At 32.9% G+C, this 9454-nt stretch overlaps 1 pseudogene; it reads right to left on the reverse strand.

The window, feature by feature from the left end:
* Positions 1 to 8421: 8421 nt before the first annotated feature.
* LOC143630259 (U6 spliceosomal RNA) lies at positions 8422 to 8531 on the reverse strand (annotated as a pseudogene).
* Positions 8532 to 9454: the final 923 nt, after the last annotated feature.

A 9454-nucleotide genomic window follows, 5' to 3' on the forward strand; every position in this document is an offset into this window, starting at 1 on the left:
ACATGAACTAAAAGATTTAAATATATTTCTTTATTTAAATCTATACACAAGGATCGAAACGATGTAGTGTACAAGAAAATTTTTACTTATGGGGTATTTGGGTGAGCTTTTAATGTTGATTATTTGCTTATTTGAATTTTGAAAAGTAAAAGATATTTGAAAAAGCTCATCTAAAAGCTTCAAAATAGAGTTTTTCAAAAGCTTTTTCTTTCAAAAATCAAATAAGTAATTTTAAAAACTCAACAAAACACCCCTTAATTGTAAAATATTTGTGTAATGTTTGTTTTGTAATTCATATAATTTAATCGTAAACTGTAATTGTATTAATGATACATGAGTATTGTGTTGTTGATCATATGTTGCTTAATGTTTAAACTTTAAAATTTCATTAATTCTTCGTATAATACACGAGTCTCAAACTAGTAACATTATAAAATAACTTTAGAGACAATACACGCTTTAAAATGTTAATATCATATTCTTAATAACTAAAAAAGCGACGATCAATTATGACAAATTCAAGAGTAACTTTTTGGAAATTGTATTGTTGTAATTAGTTTTGGGTATTGTATGGTTGTTTATTAGGATATAGCCAGTGTAATACACGGTTGGTTAAAAAAATACAACAAAATTAAATTTAATAATATAAGTAATAACATACCTTGTGGATTCATAAGATATAAATAATGATAAATAAAATTTTATAATTCATAAATATCTAAGAATTTCATTTAATACAACATTTAAAGTTGCATTTTTAACTTTGTTAATAATTCTATAAATAGTTATAGTATTAACTGGCATCCTATTTGACTACTTTAATTAATTACATGTGAAAGAATTGTTTTACTTTAATAGTATATGTAGATATGTGGAAATTTGAGACGTGCTCATTTGCATTTAGACATTCATAGTAGCTTCCTTATCTTCTTACCTGTAACCTAAAAAAAAAAACGTTTGTTTTTAAAATTTAAACATCATTAAGAAACTCGTCACGTCTCATTTTCCATATTTATTCATATTCAATTAAACAATCATTTAATCTACTTTTATTATATTCTAGCGTTCTTTCACTTATAAGTTACAACCACTTATAAAAAAATGATAAACAATTATATGAAGACTTGGGTGAGTATTGGAACTTCATATTTGGGGATTAATGGAACTTCGATCATATTTCTGGGGGTTACTTTTAGGTTTTCATAACATCTGATTAATGAGAAACGAGGATGAGATTTCAGAGGGAAAATAAAAAATAAACGTCTTGTCTGATTTCTCTTAAGTTTTGGATATATGGGGATAACTATTGTGTTACTAAGACCATGTATAGAGATGGCGTCCCGGTTAATAATTGGTGTTTTTTTCTTCTTTCTAAAAGGTGGTGCAGTGGTGGCCTTTTCAATCATTACTTTCACCACCAAATTTCCTTCTCCCCGTCAGCATTTTCTTCAAACTCCCAAACTAAAAGCTTATCTGAAACGCTTAGGAGGCGGAGTTCCCTAAATTTTGAGGCTTTTTCCCCGTACCACAACACCGCCATTGCATTTAGTCTGATGTGAATATTGTTAGAAAATGATAAACAATGATTGCTATATGTTTTATCATGCCGATTCATATAAAAGAAATAGGAATCACATGATGTCATTTTTATAAAGTGCATGGAATTTTTTTTTAACATAAATTGTTATATATTTGTTTTGGTTGACTTTTAAGAGTTTTTTGAATTAGTTGTTTTAACATATTATTTCTGGTTAATTTACATCGAAATAAATTATTTAAGTTATTACAAGGTTTATTTGTAGAAAGGTCAAACACGACAGGATCTACATATATTTTTAAAATTGTTTTAACAAACAAAGAATTGCATGTGTATTCTGTACAGAGTGACCTAATAACAAAATTTCACCGTCAACTGGCCCAACCTAGCCCTATGGATCCTTAGGCATCTTCAAGTTGTCTCTAATTCTAGGAAAACCTACCCACCTGAAGGCTCACTGGTGGTAAAACCCGAACACCTTCTGGATGGAACTGGTGATAACAAAGATCTCAATTTTCCTTCAATGAGTCACCCATGCCTCCAAAAGTATTGTTTGTGAGGATTGAACATGGGCCTTCATTGAAAACCTCAGACTTCCTGCCATCAACGTTTTACCACGTGTTAAGTTTCTATGCATCTTAAAACAGGCTAGACGTACAAAAATATCAAGAAACATAGAAACACAGCACATGGCGTCTAAGATTTTGTTTAATTAGCGTATGAAGAAATAAATAAAATAATAATAATAATTTATAAAGATGTAATTAGTTAACCAGATTGGTTTAGTCTAATCATTTAAGTAACGCGTAATGAGACAATATAGGCCTATAGGGGTATTATATGGATTAGACTGTGGGTAATGGGGCGCGGAGGAGAGGGGTGATCCAGGTGGCTGCAAACGTGGCTCGCGCACACCATTACCACCCTTGCGTGAGCGACGGCGCGGTTGGCCAGGGCGAGCCGGACCACGGGACGCAAGAATGAGGATGTAGAGAGAGAAAGTGAGATTGGGTTTTGAAAGAGAGAGAGAGAGTGTGTGTGTGTGTATGTTTTTGGATCGGTGGTGGTGTGATCGGTGAAGGTGAAGAAGAAGATCGGTGTTGGTGGTGGTGGTGTGATCGGTGGTCCGGTGATCGGTGTTGGTGGTGTGATCGGTGAAGGTGAAGAAGAAGATCGGTGTGGTGGTGTGATCGGTGGTCCGACGGCGGTGGTCGGGAAGGTGAAGAAGAAGATCGCCTGGTGGAGTTTTCTGTGAAGAATAATATTAAAATTAATATTTAAAATAAATAAATAACTGGATCAAGCCCCGGATCACCTGACCATTACACCCTTCGGGGCTTGGTTGAGGGGCTTGATCCAGTGTCATGTCATCGCTACGTGTCGGGTTTTGCTTGGCTCACCTGGGGCTCAACCAAGCCCCATTACCCTTAGCCTTATGACTAAAGCCCATACAACATCCCTGCCTCCCTAGGGCATTATAGGGATTTACAAAAGTATGTACAACTTACAAAGCGTAAGACCATCTTCAATGGTTTTTGGTTCAAATCAGTCAAACAATTGCCACATCAACTTTTTTAAAAATCACATATTTTACTCCAACAATACACCTTTTCAAACCATATTTACATTTCCACATCATCAATTACTTTTACATTTATTTTAAATAAGAATTTCACATTACTATAAAATATTTTATTTCTATAATTTTTATTTAAAAAATAGCAATATAATTAAAATTTAATAAAAAATAGATTAACTAAAATATAGCAAATAATATAGATGATTATATGGGTAAATTTAAGGGGATGGAAGAGTAATTATTAATTAAATTTACAAAAGTTGAGTATAGTTGAAGGGTTAAATTTGTAATTATATTTTAGGTTTATAGTTGCATATTTAAGTTGTACTCTTATGCTTAATTGACTTGTACGTTATAATCAACACATCAAAATAAAACAAAATTTACATTGAAATGTCAACAAAAATAAGCATATTGCAATGGTAAGTTCGTTTTTGTTTAAAACACAATATATCAGAAAATATTGAAGAAATAAAAAAATTTAATGAATTTATCAATTAAATGGGTAAAGATAAAGGGTTCATGTGTAACTACTTTACAAATTAACAAATTTGTATTGAAGTTGAAGGATTATTTTTGTAACTATTTTTTAAAGTAAAATTTCTTAACTGTACATGATGTCAAAAATATTATATTGCTCTTAAAATTTCAAAATTTTATGCATTAGTAATTATACCTTTTAAAATTAAGAGGTTATTCACTCATGATTTATATAGTATAGATATAGATTATAAAAATGTAAGAGGGCCATGTGAGCAAGTAACAATAATCGTTGAAATTAGTAACCGCTTCCGTGATTCAATACTAGGATGACTAAACCCATGTGGTCCCACCGTCATCACATTTTTCTACCATTATTCCTTTCCTACGTGGAACCTGGCTTCTCTGCCACCTCATTACTCACTTTCCACTTCAACCCCTTTAATTGATTATCATCACCTGTCCTAGGCCTCATTATATCCCAACTACACAACCAAATCATTGGCACGAATCTCCGTTACTTAACGGAACAAACTTTTGTTTATTTTTTTAACGGCGTTAGGAGACTGCCCTTATATTAAGAAACGTGTATTTTCCAACTGATTTTCCCTTTCTGGTACTTTTATTTATTTATCATCAAAGATTAATCACCGGCAGTAATACATCCTGCTAGTTTGACTATTGAGACTCAAACTTCATTTTTATTCAAGTGTAATCCCGCTCTACCAAACAAGTAATTACAAATTATTATTACTAATATATATAAATTACAATTTTGATGTCGCGAGTGGCCTATTGAGCCATTTGAAGACACCGTTTAGTCTGTGATATTTTTTGTTTTATTTAGTTCAATTACGATAACAAATGTAAGGGAAACCGACCAAATGTCAAATCTTTTTCGTTTTAGTTTCAATACCATAACTAAGCTGACGGAAACGACTAAATTTGAGTAGACTCGCCTCTTCAACACTTGTGACTGACAACGCTCGGGTTTTACCAACGCGCAAGTTTACCATCTGCAAAAATTTGGCAAACAATTACTTTATTAAGCACAAATGTTTTTTATAAATAAAGAATACCATAATTATTTGGGTTTTTATTACAACGTTTGTGTTTTCCACCGCTCGGGTTTGCCGACCAAATAAACATCATTTTAAATTTTGTTTTTTTATATGTTAATTTGACGGAATTTTTGGGGCGTAACGATAAAACTTTACCTAAATGTCTATACCCTAATGAACATAACCGATACTGACCGAATTCACGTCGATTCATCATCGTAACGCTCGGGTTTCAACTTTGGAGTTTTGTTAGCTACACCGGCGCAACGCGCTTGGTAGAAGAACTAGTATAATCTAGAAATGATGATGCGACATAGTAATTATACCGACAAATTAACCATTGACACTCATAAATTTCAAACCATAACTCGTTGGCCGAGAACAATCTCACTCGAACGTAAAAGCAACTATGGTTTCCCCTGATTACATGATGTTTATATGTTTTTTTACAAATTGGATTTTTCAAATTAAGACTCAGTGGCCAGTAGTGATACGTACTTATAATTTGACTGTTAGCACCTAAAATTCATTTCCATTGTCAAGCGCAATCCCGTTCTAAGGAAAAAGTAACTTCATATAGCACTAATAACGTGACACATGGCATGTCAATGACATGGCATCTACTTGAAAACAACATAAGTCAACTAGAAGAACCAGTAAAGAATTGGTATATTCTATTCCAAGTTTTTGTTCTCTTCCTCTAGCTTCATGTTAGATAACTTCATTTGTAACAATGAAGAACAAAGACTTAAAATAAATATACCAATGTTAAGGTCTAACTAGAAGAAACAACATTAAAACATAATACAATGGGTATGTTTAGTAAAACTAGCTGGTAGTTGTAGTTGGTGGCTGGAAGCTGTAGCTGGTAGCTGTTAGCTGTAGCTTTTTAGAAATATTTAGGTGTTTGGTAGAGTAGCTGGAGCTTTTAATAAAACTAGCTGGGTGCTCACGCGGTGCATCGTTCTAATCCGAAACCTATTCTGACTTGGCCCCTTTCGACTCAAAACTGTACCAACGTGAACTGAACTAAATTAACCCTTTTTGCATTGACTCGTTTTGACCCTAATTTGGTCTTACACATGACCCGGGCTTTCCTGACTTGACTTGTTGCCGATCTTGACCAATAATCACATAATATGCTAATTTTTTTAAGTTATACAAGTATAATAATATGATACTCAAATTAAAGAGAATAAAATGCTCGTTTTTATGTATAGTTTTTTTAAAAAAATATTAACTTGTGAAAAAATTATGGCCTTTAAAAAATCATGAGAGTAGTTGGTTTTGAATAAGGGTTAAATATGTAATTATTATATAAATTAACAAAAGGTGATGGAAGTTCAAGTACCAAAATTATAAAATATGAAATACTAAAAGCTTGTAGCTTTTCTCTAAACGCTACTAGTTGGAGCTTTTGTGTATGTTTGGCAAAACTAGCTGGTAACTGTAGCTGAAAGCTGTTAGCTGATAGCTGGAAGCTGGTGGCTGGAAGCTGGTGCTTTTTAGATATATTTAGATGTTTGGCAGAGTAGCTGAAGCTTTTAATAAAACGTATAAAATTACTAAAATAGGCATAACTAAAAACAATAATAGTAAATGTATTTATTTTGAAAGGTTATTTAAGTAAATTAATATACTAAAAGCTTGTAGCTCTTTCTAAACGCTACTAGTATGAGCTTTAAGCTTTTTCTCTAGACCTAAAAGCTTCAAGCTCCTTGAACCAAACAGAGCTTTTAATTGATTAGGAGTTTTTCTTAAAAGCTTGAAGCTTGAAGCTCCTAAAATCTCCTAAAAGCTTCCTGCCAAACATACCCTTTAGCTTCAAGTTTTTTCTCCTAACCTAAAAGCTTAAAGCTACTCTAACCAAACAAGACTTTTCAATAAATATGAGTTTTTTTTAAAGCTTGTAGCTTAAAGCTCTTAAAAGCTTCTAAAAGCTCCTTGCCAAACATACCCCTAATTTGAGCTTTAAGCTTTAAGCTTTTTCTCTAGACCTAAAAGCTTCAAGCTCCTTGAACCAAACAGAGCTTTTAATTTATTAGGAGTTTTTTTCTTAAAAGCTTGAAGCTCCTAAAATCTCCTAAAAGCTTTCTGCCAAACATACCCTTTAGCTTCAAGTTTTTTCTCCTAACCTAAAAGCTTAAAGCTACTCTAACCAAACAAGACTTTTCAATAAATATGAGCTTTTTTTAAAAGATTGTAGCTTAAAGCTCCTAAAAGCTCCTTGCCAAATGTTGCAACAAAGATAAGACCAATGATAGTGAATGGACTGGTTAGGCTAACAAGCTTCAAGGGTTCAGGTTAACCTAACGCAGGTCGTGGTGTCCCTCTACGTTTGCAAAACGTAGAAGGAGGTTCACTAGTTAGTTGTTTGTTGTTATAGATCACCGAAGATCAAGAACCGTGCTGTTTGGAGTCGGTTTTAGGATGATGTTCTTGGTGAAGCTATGAAGTTATTGAAGTAAGAAAGAAATAAGCTAAGAGCATATTTCTCAAGGAAGAAGATAAGATTAGGGAGATGGTGTTATCTGCCCAAATATGTTGTGTTTATGTTTATGGCTAAGTCTCTCTTATATAGGAGAAGAGATGTAAGCCTTTTAGTCCAGTTAACTAAACTAGTTAGCCTCTTGTTTGCATAGAAAGTTGACCTTTATGGGTGGGAAGGTTTGGACCGCTGGTCCATAGTTAAAATAATATTACTTTATCTGAGCATGTCCTTTGCTCAGAGGGGACAAGGATGTGAACAGTGATGTGACATCGTACTGTAGCACGTGGGTACTTGTTTACATAAGTTTGGGCGGGAAACGAAGCTTTTAACCTTTTGACCCTTTTAGCGTTAATGTGTTTCAGTCATTTTATTATTTCCTTGGGCTACCCCCGTCATCACCAAACATACCCAATATATTGTTGGTTTACTAATTGTCATAGTTGGATTATGAGGAAACAATGAAAAAAATTGTGTAAACCATACTAGCTTGTACCTTTCAATAGATATGAGGCCTACCTTTTAAGAACTTAATGAACTTTTACATTACATTAAAAAGAAAAATAAAAGTATATACATCAAACTTCAAATACCTGGATTCCAATGACATTATTTTTTAATAATGTTTGGAACCACTTAAAATACTTGGATGAGTCTTTTAGAGATAAAATGTTAACCATCTATTCTGAGTTTGATCTTTCAGACCAAATTCATCAAAAAACACAATCAATAAGAAAACTCACTACTATAATAAAATTTTGTTAAGTCAAGTTTTAAACTTTAGACCTTAAAATCTTAGGTCCTAATGATCAACCCAAAGCCTAAACTATTCCAATGATCTGTCATCAATGAATTAAACTAATATTTAGTGTTTTTTCTTTTATATATATTAATGTTTTCTTTATTGTTGTTTCATACACTTAGCAAATGCCTAGGTTTCAGTGACTTTTTTGATTGAAACACCAATGCTAGATTGACATCTAGTAATGAATTGGGTTATGGTTGCTTCGATAGTGAAAAAATCCATTTTGGATTTAATACGTGTCAGTTTCAATCTTCTAAATTTAAAAAGGTGTTATATAGTTGAATTACTACATTATAAGTACTTTATTAAAGCCATATACATATTTGACCTAATAATTTAATTGTGTTATTGGATACTTATTCCGTTTTTGCACATAACGGCACATATGTCACTGATTTCAACTTGTCTACGTGTTTGATTATTTATACTTATCCGATAATGGAACTTATATAATACAACGGTTCATCCATTACTTTTTTGGACCATTTCACAACTTTTACATGTTATTCTTGCGTAGGGATCAGACTAATCTTCTTTCTTCTTTATATCGTTTCGATTTTATTAAATGTCCCCAAAAGGACGGTTCGCACATTACTTACCACAAATAATAACTCTAACCATTTTTCACGAGTATTGTGTCATTTACTAAATTACTTATTCGAGTATGCAAACATCAAATATAAGATGTATATCTTCAATTTGCAAAGGAATGTGACTTAACAACTTAGAATCATTTTCAAAATCTTTAGAATAAATTAATGCATTTATAACATCTTGTTTTGATGTGAATATGTTTTAGAACATTTTATGTACTTACCTTTTCCAATCTAAGTAAAATGCACCTCCAAGTCAATTAATTTCCACTTCCTTCATGAATAGTTGAATACCTATACAAGGAAATCACATGTCTCAAAAATCAAGTTTTCGTAGCATGTTGAATACACTAATCCATATGTAAAATCTTGATTTTTTTCAAATCGGATTTGATGATTTGTATACACCGCACCATTGACAATGGGATTTAGTTCACCAAATCTCCAAATCAATCTTTAATTGTCTGGATGTCGATTGGGGTGGGCGCCCCAATACTCAGCGTTCCATATCTGGTTTCTGCATCTAATTTCCGGGTGACGATATAATTTTTTAAACATCAAAAGGGCAATACACCATCTCTCGGTCTAGTGTTGAAGCAGAGTGTAAAGGCGTAGTGAAGTCATGGTTGTGGCAAATTGGTTACAAAGTTTGCTTATGGAGTTACATGTCTGTTTGTAAAGCCACACTTGTCTATTGTAACAACGTGTCAGCTGTTTACCTGACTGGGAGTCCCGCGCAGGAGCAACAAACAACGCAGGCCAAAATTGACATACACCTTGTTAGCGAGAAGGTCCAAATTAATCTGACACATTCAGGTTCTGCATGTGCCAGCGGCGTTTCAATATGCTGATATTCTCACGAAGTAGCTTTCTAGATAGCTGTCCGAAGACTTCCGATTCAGTTTTTGTGT

The sequence above is a fragment of the Bidens hawaiensis genome, unplaced genomic scaffold (genome assembly GCF_021521415.1).
Source record: "Bidens hawaiensis isolate Kalapana, Puna unplaced genomic scaffold, B.hawaiensis_p1.1 tig00005588_1, whole genome shotgun sequence".
Classification (NCBI taxonomy): Eukaryota; Viridiplantae; Streptophyta; class Magnoliopsida; order Asterales; family Asteraceae; genus Bidens; species Bidens hawaiensis.